This window comes from Mastomys coucha, unplaced genomic scaffold (assembly GCF_008632895.1).
Source record: "Mastomys coucha isolate ucsf_1 unplaced genomic scaffold, UCSF_Mcou_1 pScaffold7, whole genome shotgun sequence".
NCBI lineage: Eukaryota > Metazoa > Chordata > Mammalia > Rodentia > Muridae > Mastomys > Mastomys coucha.
Window position 1 is genome coordinate 22,288,464 of NW_022196913.1, and position 8,635 is coordinate 22,297,098.

At 38.3% G+C, this 8,635-nt stretch overlaps 1 long non-coding RNA gene across 1 annotated transcript; it reads left to right on the forward strand.

Moving 5' to 3' along the window:
* Window position 1: 1 nt before the first annotated feature.
* LOC116081751 lies at window positions 2-8,362 on the forward strand. The gene is made up of 3 exons (XR_004114992.1): window positions 2-38; window positions 3,629-3,689; window positions 8,310-8,362. It is a non-coding gene; the product is annotated as an uncharacterized LOC116081751 (long non-coding RNA).
* Window positions 8,363-8,635: the final 273 nt, after the last annotated feature.

Sequence of the window (8,635 nt, forward strand, 5' to 3'; positions counted from 1 at the left end):
TCTCCTTCTACCATGTGGATCCTGGAGATCAAACCTAGGTAGGTAGTCAGGTTTAATGGCTGGTGCCTTAACCCATTGAGGCATTGGTGCCAATCTACAGGTGTAGGACTTTCCTGTTCTGTATCAGGGTAAACAATTCCTCTCTATTTCTATTTTGATTAGATGTTTTAAATGAGTATTTGCTTTTGTCAAATCCAATTTGGTATTGATTGGTCTTCATTAATTCAATAGCCATAAAGATAAATAGTTTCTGTTTCTGGCTTGTAGAAATGATATTTAATTCTGCATTTAAATGCCTGTTTTCAGCTGTAGAGGATATGTTTGGCATGAATCAACACCACATAATTTTTTTTTAACAACAGTGGCATGAAGAACAAAGTTACATCATCTTCTAAAATTCACGATCTTTTTCTACAGTATTCTAACTTATTTTTCTTATATTCTTATTTTTGTTAACAGTACAACTTATTGTTTGCATTGGAAAAAGTCATGAAGTGTTCACAAATACAACAGGAATTCTATCAAGTAAGGGTTCTAACTCAGTCATGTTAACAATTAACTTTGTGATTTTAGGCACATTTGTTTGAGACTGGGTCTATGTAGTGCTGGCAGATCTAGATTGCCCTGTGTAGACCTGGCTGGCCTAGAACTCACAGAGATCCACTTGCCTCTGTCCCAAGTTCAGAGATTATAGATGGGCACTCCCTCTCCTGGCAAATTATGTTGTTTTGTTTTGCATGATGGGTTAGTTGTTTCCTCTGAGAAGTAGCTGCCATGTTGGAGTTTGACATTCGATGACTGGTTGTAAGGAATGACTATGTAGAAGAGAAAGTCTTCAGAGTATGATTCAGGTTTGATGTCTGGAAAAAAAGATGCAAAATGAGGAAAGAATATGTGAGAAGATTCTTAGATTGCAGAATAGTTCTGTTCAGCCTGGCAAGCCTTTGAGCCAGTGTGAACACCATCTGTTAAAAAGCCCTATTTGCAAGAATTATGTCTTATCATTATCCTTTCTGTTCTTGGGTGTTGGTTTGCAGCAGCCTATGGGATGTGTGGCTCCACTATGACCTTGAAGATAGATCTAGAAAGGCATCTGCTGGAATCACTAATTAATTATAGTTCTTATAACAGAGATCAAAGAAGAACATTGGCGTGACTGCCAGTCCTTTTTGATCATTTGTGAAATTTACAATACTGAACTACAAGGTTTAAAGTGATGGCCTACACATGTGTTTTTCTTCAAGGTTGTAATAGTTGCTGTCCTTAATTACTTTTCCTATCTGTGTGATAAATACCGTGACAAATACAGCTTAATGGAGAAGGGGGTTTAATCTGGTTCATAGCACAAGGAATTGTCTTCCATGGTGAGGAAATCAAGGCAGCAGCATCTCCTCACATTACATCTACAGAGAGCAATAACTAGCGCTCACATTACTCATGCTCAGCTCCCTGTCTCTACTTATACATTACAGAATAGCAGTTGGAGAATAGTGTCATGCACAATAGGTGGGTCTTCCTACCTCAATTAAGCCGAACAATGTGATCTCCCACAGGTATGATCTGAACCCCACCTCCCAGGTAATTCTAGATCCTGTCAAGCTGGTAGTTAATATTGACCAATAGAGTTATTTTCTCATTATTGTAGCAAAATACTTAACAAGAACATCTTAAAGAGGAGGATGGTATCCATAATCATCATCATCATCATCATCATCATCATCATAATCATCATCATCATCATCATCATCATCATCATCATCATCATCATCATCATCAATTGGCTTACAGTAGGAGAGGGAACAGTCTATCCTGGCAAGAAAGGCATGACAGCTGGACCAGGAAGCAGCTGGTTATATTGCAGAAGTAGGACAGAAGTAACCAGTGACCAGGAAGTGGGACTAAGCTATAAAACCTCAACTTCTTGGCCCCACAAACAGAGCCAGATATGGGTTCCATCTCATGGAGTGGACTTTAGATCCTATCAGAAAATGGTTAGTCAGAATACAGAGTTGTGGATCCCAGTCACAATCTATAAAATACTTCCTCTACTAGGACTCAGGGAGCATTACTGAAGAGGGGGCAGAAAGATAGTAAAAACCAGAAAATTAGGGAGTTTGCTGTGAGGTTGTGTCTACTACTAATGTCAAAAACTACATTAATAATGTCTCACCAACATAACTGCTTAAACGTGAGCTGAGCAAGGATGACACTAATAAACGCACCAACTGGATAGAGAAAAGGTCATGAGATCTCAATCCTACACAAAGAGCTTCAGGCAACTAAGGAATGCTAAGAGCAGGAGAAATAGTCTTCCCCAAGAAAGAACACACCACTGGTTATCCAACACCACATGATCAACCCTGAAAACATATATACAAGTAACATTATAATAGGTTGTATTTAGGATATATGTCTGTCTGTCTATCTATCTATCTATCTATCTATCTATCTATCTATCTATCTATCTACCTATATCTATCTATCTACCTACCTTCATGTAACAATTTGAAGTGGAAACTAATGGTTCTTTGGAAAGTCAGTTGGATGGTGTTTTGCTGGGGCAAACATATGAAGGTACATTTCTTTAAAGTGGACACAGGTATGAAAGACTAAGGCAGACTTGTGAAGGAATGTTTTGCTGAAGTAGACACAGGAGAGAGGATGTTCTGCTAAAGAAAGCACATGAAAGGACATGTGATGAAGGATTCTTTGCTAACAGAAAAGGTGTATTGGTCCACCTTACATTGCAGTTGTTGAACTGCATTTGTTGGGACTCCATAGAGAGAAATGCACCAAAAAAATTATGGTGGTGTACTGCAGTTTGTAGCCACTTCTAAGGATTCAGGCTGATTAGATTCACATGCGTGCTGAGGTAAGACACATGGTGAGGCAAGGGATGTGGAAGACACGTGATGCTGGAGGGTCTAAGTAGGACTCCACAGAGTGACAGAGATAGAGCTTGGCTTGCTGATACAGCTAGCTGTGCAAGGCTTGTGGGTCTCGCGTCTTTGCTGATCTTCATTTCCCTGAGAGATGCACAGCCAAGAACTTCTTGTGTTCCTGCTTGTCCCTCTCACTGTCTAGAGCTGAGGCTGAGGGCTGGCTGTCTTTGCTAAGTTGTGTCACTGATATTGCTAACCTAACTCTACCTAACTGGACTGCTGGTGTATCTGTGAGGTGTTTGCTAGTGGATCGATCTGCTGCCACCTGCTGACCTGTGAACTGAATTGCTGATTTCCAGACAACACAGACACCAAAGAACTGTCTAAACAGGTCCACTTCCCCCATATCCTTTCTTTACCACCACCTCCAGTGAGTGGCAGATTACAAGGGAAGTTAAAGCATTGAAGAACCATCATTGAAAATAGGATTTGAAAAAATTAAAGTTACAACAATTAATAATAAAAAAAGAGGCCTTGAATTTGAAAGAGAGCAAGAAGGTTTAAGGAAAGAGAATGGGAAAAATATAATTACATTATAATCTAAAAAAAATTAAAAAGAAAATGGTTAGCTACTCCTATAATATTCATGCTATGATTGTATAAGTGGATGCATCTAGTCAGGCCAGTCATTACTATGGCTTACAGGGAGCACATCTGGTTAGATGGATCATTACTTTTCTCCTCAGATAGTATGCACAGCACCTTGAAGCACTATGAAAGCTAACCAGTTGGGATGAAAACTTCCAGGTGAGTAGCAGCTTGATTTCTGTGTGTTCTGTGACTCCTTTGATGTCTTCAGCATCAGGGTCTTACCATCAAGTTCTGGAGAGTAAGCAAGGTGTTGAGAACAGCCTGGAATGCTTGAAGGGTCTATGGGACCCCATTGGCCAATGACTTAAAAGGAGGTAGCCAATACCTGGTAACAGAGTTTTTAATCTACTGCATGTCATGCCTGGTTGGGGTATTGTCCCTTCCCCCACATTATAGGGTGACTCTATTAAAACTTTTCATATACATTATAAATATTATGTAATATAGTTATATAAAATGATATATTTGTTAGTATATTAATATATATTAGAAAGCTTCTACATTAGTAAGTTTCCATATAGCTTTTCATAAGGCTATCATAAGGCCCTTTTTCATAAGGGCTTCTCCATATTTCCTCTTCTACCCTGCCTTCCCACCCCCACCACAATTTAACACCTCCTGTGTTGTTATTCCCCTTTAGCCCATTATACTACTGAGATCTATCTCCTCTCTCCTGAAGCACTCCCATACCCACTTACTGTTTTCCTGATATCTATGGTTATTCCAAATAAAATATACATATATGAAGATTCAAGTGAGAGAAAACATGTGATGTTTGTCTTTTTGTAACTGGTTACCTCACTCACAAAGATTATTCTTAGATTCATAGGTCATAGGCTTCTGGGAAGAACTCAATAATATTATGGTACTAAATAGATATAGTATGACCCCTAATAACATTACTATACCAATACATATGTACATCTCTTAACTCTTATCAGAGAAGCTTCATCTTGCACTGGAAAACAAATAACCCAGAGACTCTCAACTAGTGAATGTGCAGAGAATTAAGAGACTATATGTGTTCAGCCTTAAATGGAATGCCTATATTACATACTTCCCTCCAAGGGTCAAGGATTTTCATGGATGTGGGGGTGGAGAGATTTTAAGAGCCAGAGTTAGTAGATAAACTCAAGGAGCAATGATTTCTGGACACATCATGCCAGTGGCAATATGGACTCATAGCAGTTATAACAGTATGGACAAGATCTATGCAAGCTCATGGTAGACAAGTTCCTGACATTGAGGTTGCAGAGATAGGCCTGATATCTCCATGCTAACGAAGAAGCTATTGACATTTCACAGCTGCTGGAAAAAGTCAGTTTTCTTTAATGATGTGACCCCTGGTTGATGGACCACATTTCAGGGCAGGTCCTACTACCAAATCCTCAAAGTTGGATGGATATAAAGGTGAGGGTAGAGAGAGTGGATATGGGAGGAGGAGAGGAGAAAGAGTGAATATGATCTTAATATATTATATTAAAATTTAAAAATAGTTAATAGATCCCAGGATCCCAGGAGCTTGGTCACACCAGGATCTCAGGTTCCCAGAGGCAGCTTGACTCCGAGGAGCTCTGACACACCAAGGATCTCAGGATCACAGGACCCCAGAATCACAGGATTACAGAGACAGCTGAACTCTGAGGAGTTCTGACACAATCAGGGTCACAGGAAGGACAGGCTCCAGTCAAATATAGAAAGGACAGGCAGCACTAGAGATAATCAGATGGTGGGAGGCAAGCGTAAAAACATAAGCAACAGAAACCAAGGTCACTTGGCATCATCAGAACCCAATTCTCCCACCATAGCAAGTCTTAGATACACCACCACACCAGAAAAGCAAGATTTGGATCTAAAATCACTTCTCATGATGATAGAAGACTTTAAGAAGGACATAAATAACTCCCTTAAAGAAATACAGGAGAACACAGGTAAACAGATGTCTTTAAAAAGGAAACACAAAAATCTCTTAAAGAATTACAGGAAAACACAAGCAAACAGGCGAAGGAAATGAACAAAATCATCCAGGATCTAAAAATGGAAATATAAACAATAAGAAATCACAAAGGGAGACAATCCTGGAGTTAGAAAACCTAGGAAACAGATCAGGAGTCATAGATGCAAGCATCACCAACAGAATACAAGAGATAGAAGAGAGAATCTCAGGGGCAGAAGATGCCATAGAAAATATTGACACAACAGTCAAAGAAAATGCAAAAAGCTCCTAAACTAAAACATGCAGGAAATCCAGGACACAATGAGAAGACCAAACCTAAGGATAATAGGTATAGAAAAGAGCAAAGATTCCCAACTTAAAGGGCCAGAAAATATCTTCAACAAAATTATAGAAAAAACTTCTCTAACCTAAAGAAAGAGATGCCCATGAACATACAAGAAGCCTACAGAACTCCAAATAGACTAGACCAGAAAAGAAATTTCTCCTGTCACTTAATAATCAAAACACCAAATTCACTAAACAAAGAAAAAATATTAAAAACAGTGAGGGAAAAAGGTCAAGTAACATATAAAGGCAGACCTATCAGAATTACACCAGACTTCTCACCAGAAACTCTGAAAGTTAGAAGATCCTAGACAAATGTCATACAGACCCTAAGAGAACATAAATACCAGCACAGGCTACTAAACCCAGCAAAACTCTCAATTACCATAGATGGAGAACAAGATATTCCATGACAAAACCAAATTTACACAATATCTTTCCATAAATCTAGCCCTACAAAGGATAATAGATGGAAAACACTAACCAAGGAGGGAAACTACACCCTAGAAAAAAGCAAGGACATAGTCTTTCAACAAGCCCAAAAGAAGATAGCCACTGATACATAATTCCACCTCTGACAACAAAAATAACAGGAAGTAGCAAACACTTTTCCTTAGTATCTCTTAACATCAACGGACTTAATTCCCCAGTAAAAAGACATAGACTAACAGACTGGATACATAAACAGGACCCAGCACTTTGCTGCATACAGGAAATGCACCTCAGTGTCAGAGACAGACACTACCTCAGAGTAAAACATTGGAAAACAATTCTCCAAGCAAATGGTCTCAAGAAACAAGCTGGAATAGCCATTCTAATATCCAATAAAATCAACTTTCAACCAAAAGTTATCAAAAAAGATAAGGAAGGACATTTCATGCTGGTCAAAGGAAAAATCTACCAAGAAGAATCCTCAATTCTGAACATCTGTGCTCCAAATGTAAGGGCACCCACATTCATAAAAGAAATTTTACTAAAGCTCAAAGCACACATTTCACCTCACACAATAATAGTGGGAGACTTCAACATTCCATTCTCAGCAATGGAAACAGAAACTAAGCAGAGACACAGTGAAACTAACAGAAGTTATGAACCAAATGGATCTAACAAATATTTATAGAACATTTCATCCTAAAGCAAAAGAATATACCATCTTCTTAGCACCTCATGGTATCTTCTCCAAAATTGACTGTATAATTGGTCAGAAAATAGACCACAACAGATAAAGAAGATTGAAATAATCACATGCACCCTATCATATCACCACAGACTAAGGCTGGTCTTAAATACCAACAAAAACAATGGAAAGTCCACATACACATGGAAGCTGAACAATGCTCTACTCAATGATAACTTGGTCAAGGAAGAAATAAAGAAAAAAATTAAAGGCCTTTTAGAATTTAATGAAAATTAAGACACATCATACCAAAACTTATGGGACACAATGAAAGCAGTGTTAAGAGGAAAACTCATAACTCTGAGTGCCTCCAAAAAGAAACTGGAGAGAGCATACACTATTAGTTTGACTGCATACCTGAAAGCTCTAGAACAAAAAGAAGCAAATACACTCAAGAGGAGTAGATGTCAGGAAATAATCAAACTCAGGGCTGAAATCAACCAAATAGAATCAAAAAGGACTAGAAAGAATCAACCAAACCAGGAGCTGGTTCTTTGAGAAAATCAACAAGATAGATAAACCCTTAGCTAGACTAACCAGAAGGCACAGAGCCAGTATCCAAATTAATAAAATCAGAAATGAAAAAGGAGAGATGACAATGAAATAGATCTTTAAGTAATTATTCTGTTTGTTGAATATTAACAGTTGAAAATATTAAAATCATGTTTTACAAAAATAAAAATAAAAAATAATTGATAAAAATATTATTTAAAAACAAACCAACCAAACAAAATCCTCAAGAGGTTTTCCAAAAATCTCTCTACCTTCTAAGGGTGTGGCCTAAACTTTCTGAAAAATGTTAAACTGTGCCACCAGCTGGAGGCCAAGTATTCAAAGAAATGAGCCTGTGGGAGATGTTTCACATTCAGAATACACCAGGAGTACAGTTGAATATTAATATATATTAAATATTAGGATATCAGTTGAATTTAATATTAAAGTTACATACATATGAATGTATATGTATAGTATTTCAGACATTCAATGGTACAGAATATACCTTCCCATAACAAAAGGGAGGTGTGGTGAAGAAATACTGAACCAAAGAAGCTTCTATGTTTCTGTCTGTTTTCTTTAATCACCTTGGGTATCATTTCTTTAGAGTCCTCCATTTTGAGTTTTGCGACAGGTCCTCTCACTGGCCTAAAGCTTGCTGGATAGACTAGGCTGGCCAGTCAAGATGGTAGTGACTCACTTTTCCCCATGAATGGCAACTGTGACCTTGCCCAACTCTTAACTTTGGTGTGAGAGATTGAATTCCAGTCTTCAGGAGATCGTGGAAAGCACATTACTGACCAATTCATCTTCTCCGTCCTAGTCACAGGCTTTCATAACGGGTGAAGAAAAGGACTGAACAGGAGTGAGAGAGCAGAAAGGGGAAGGAACCCTAAGCAAAGCCCATTTAGACCAAAGATTCATGGGACACAGACTTCCGAAAGGTATAGTAAAGCCATTCTCTACGTTGCTATGTTTGGGTCAATCAGTAGAGGCTGAGAAATAGTTTTGAGACTATCTGTACTTTGAAGAAATGTCTCTCTAGAGAATCTATACTTGGTCCTATATGAGCCCTTACAGCTGCACTGACCTTGGTCTTAAGACACTCCTGGAAAAGCTGGAGTTCTTACTTTCAATTGTGGCTAGCCA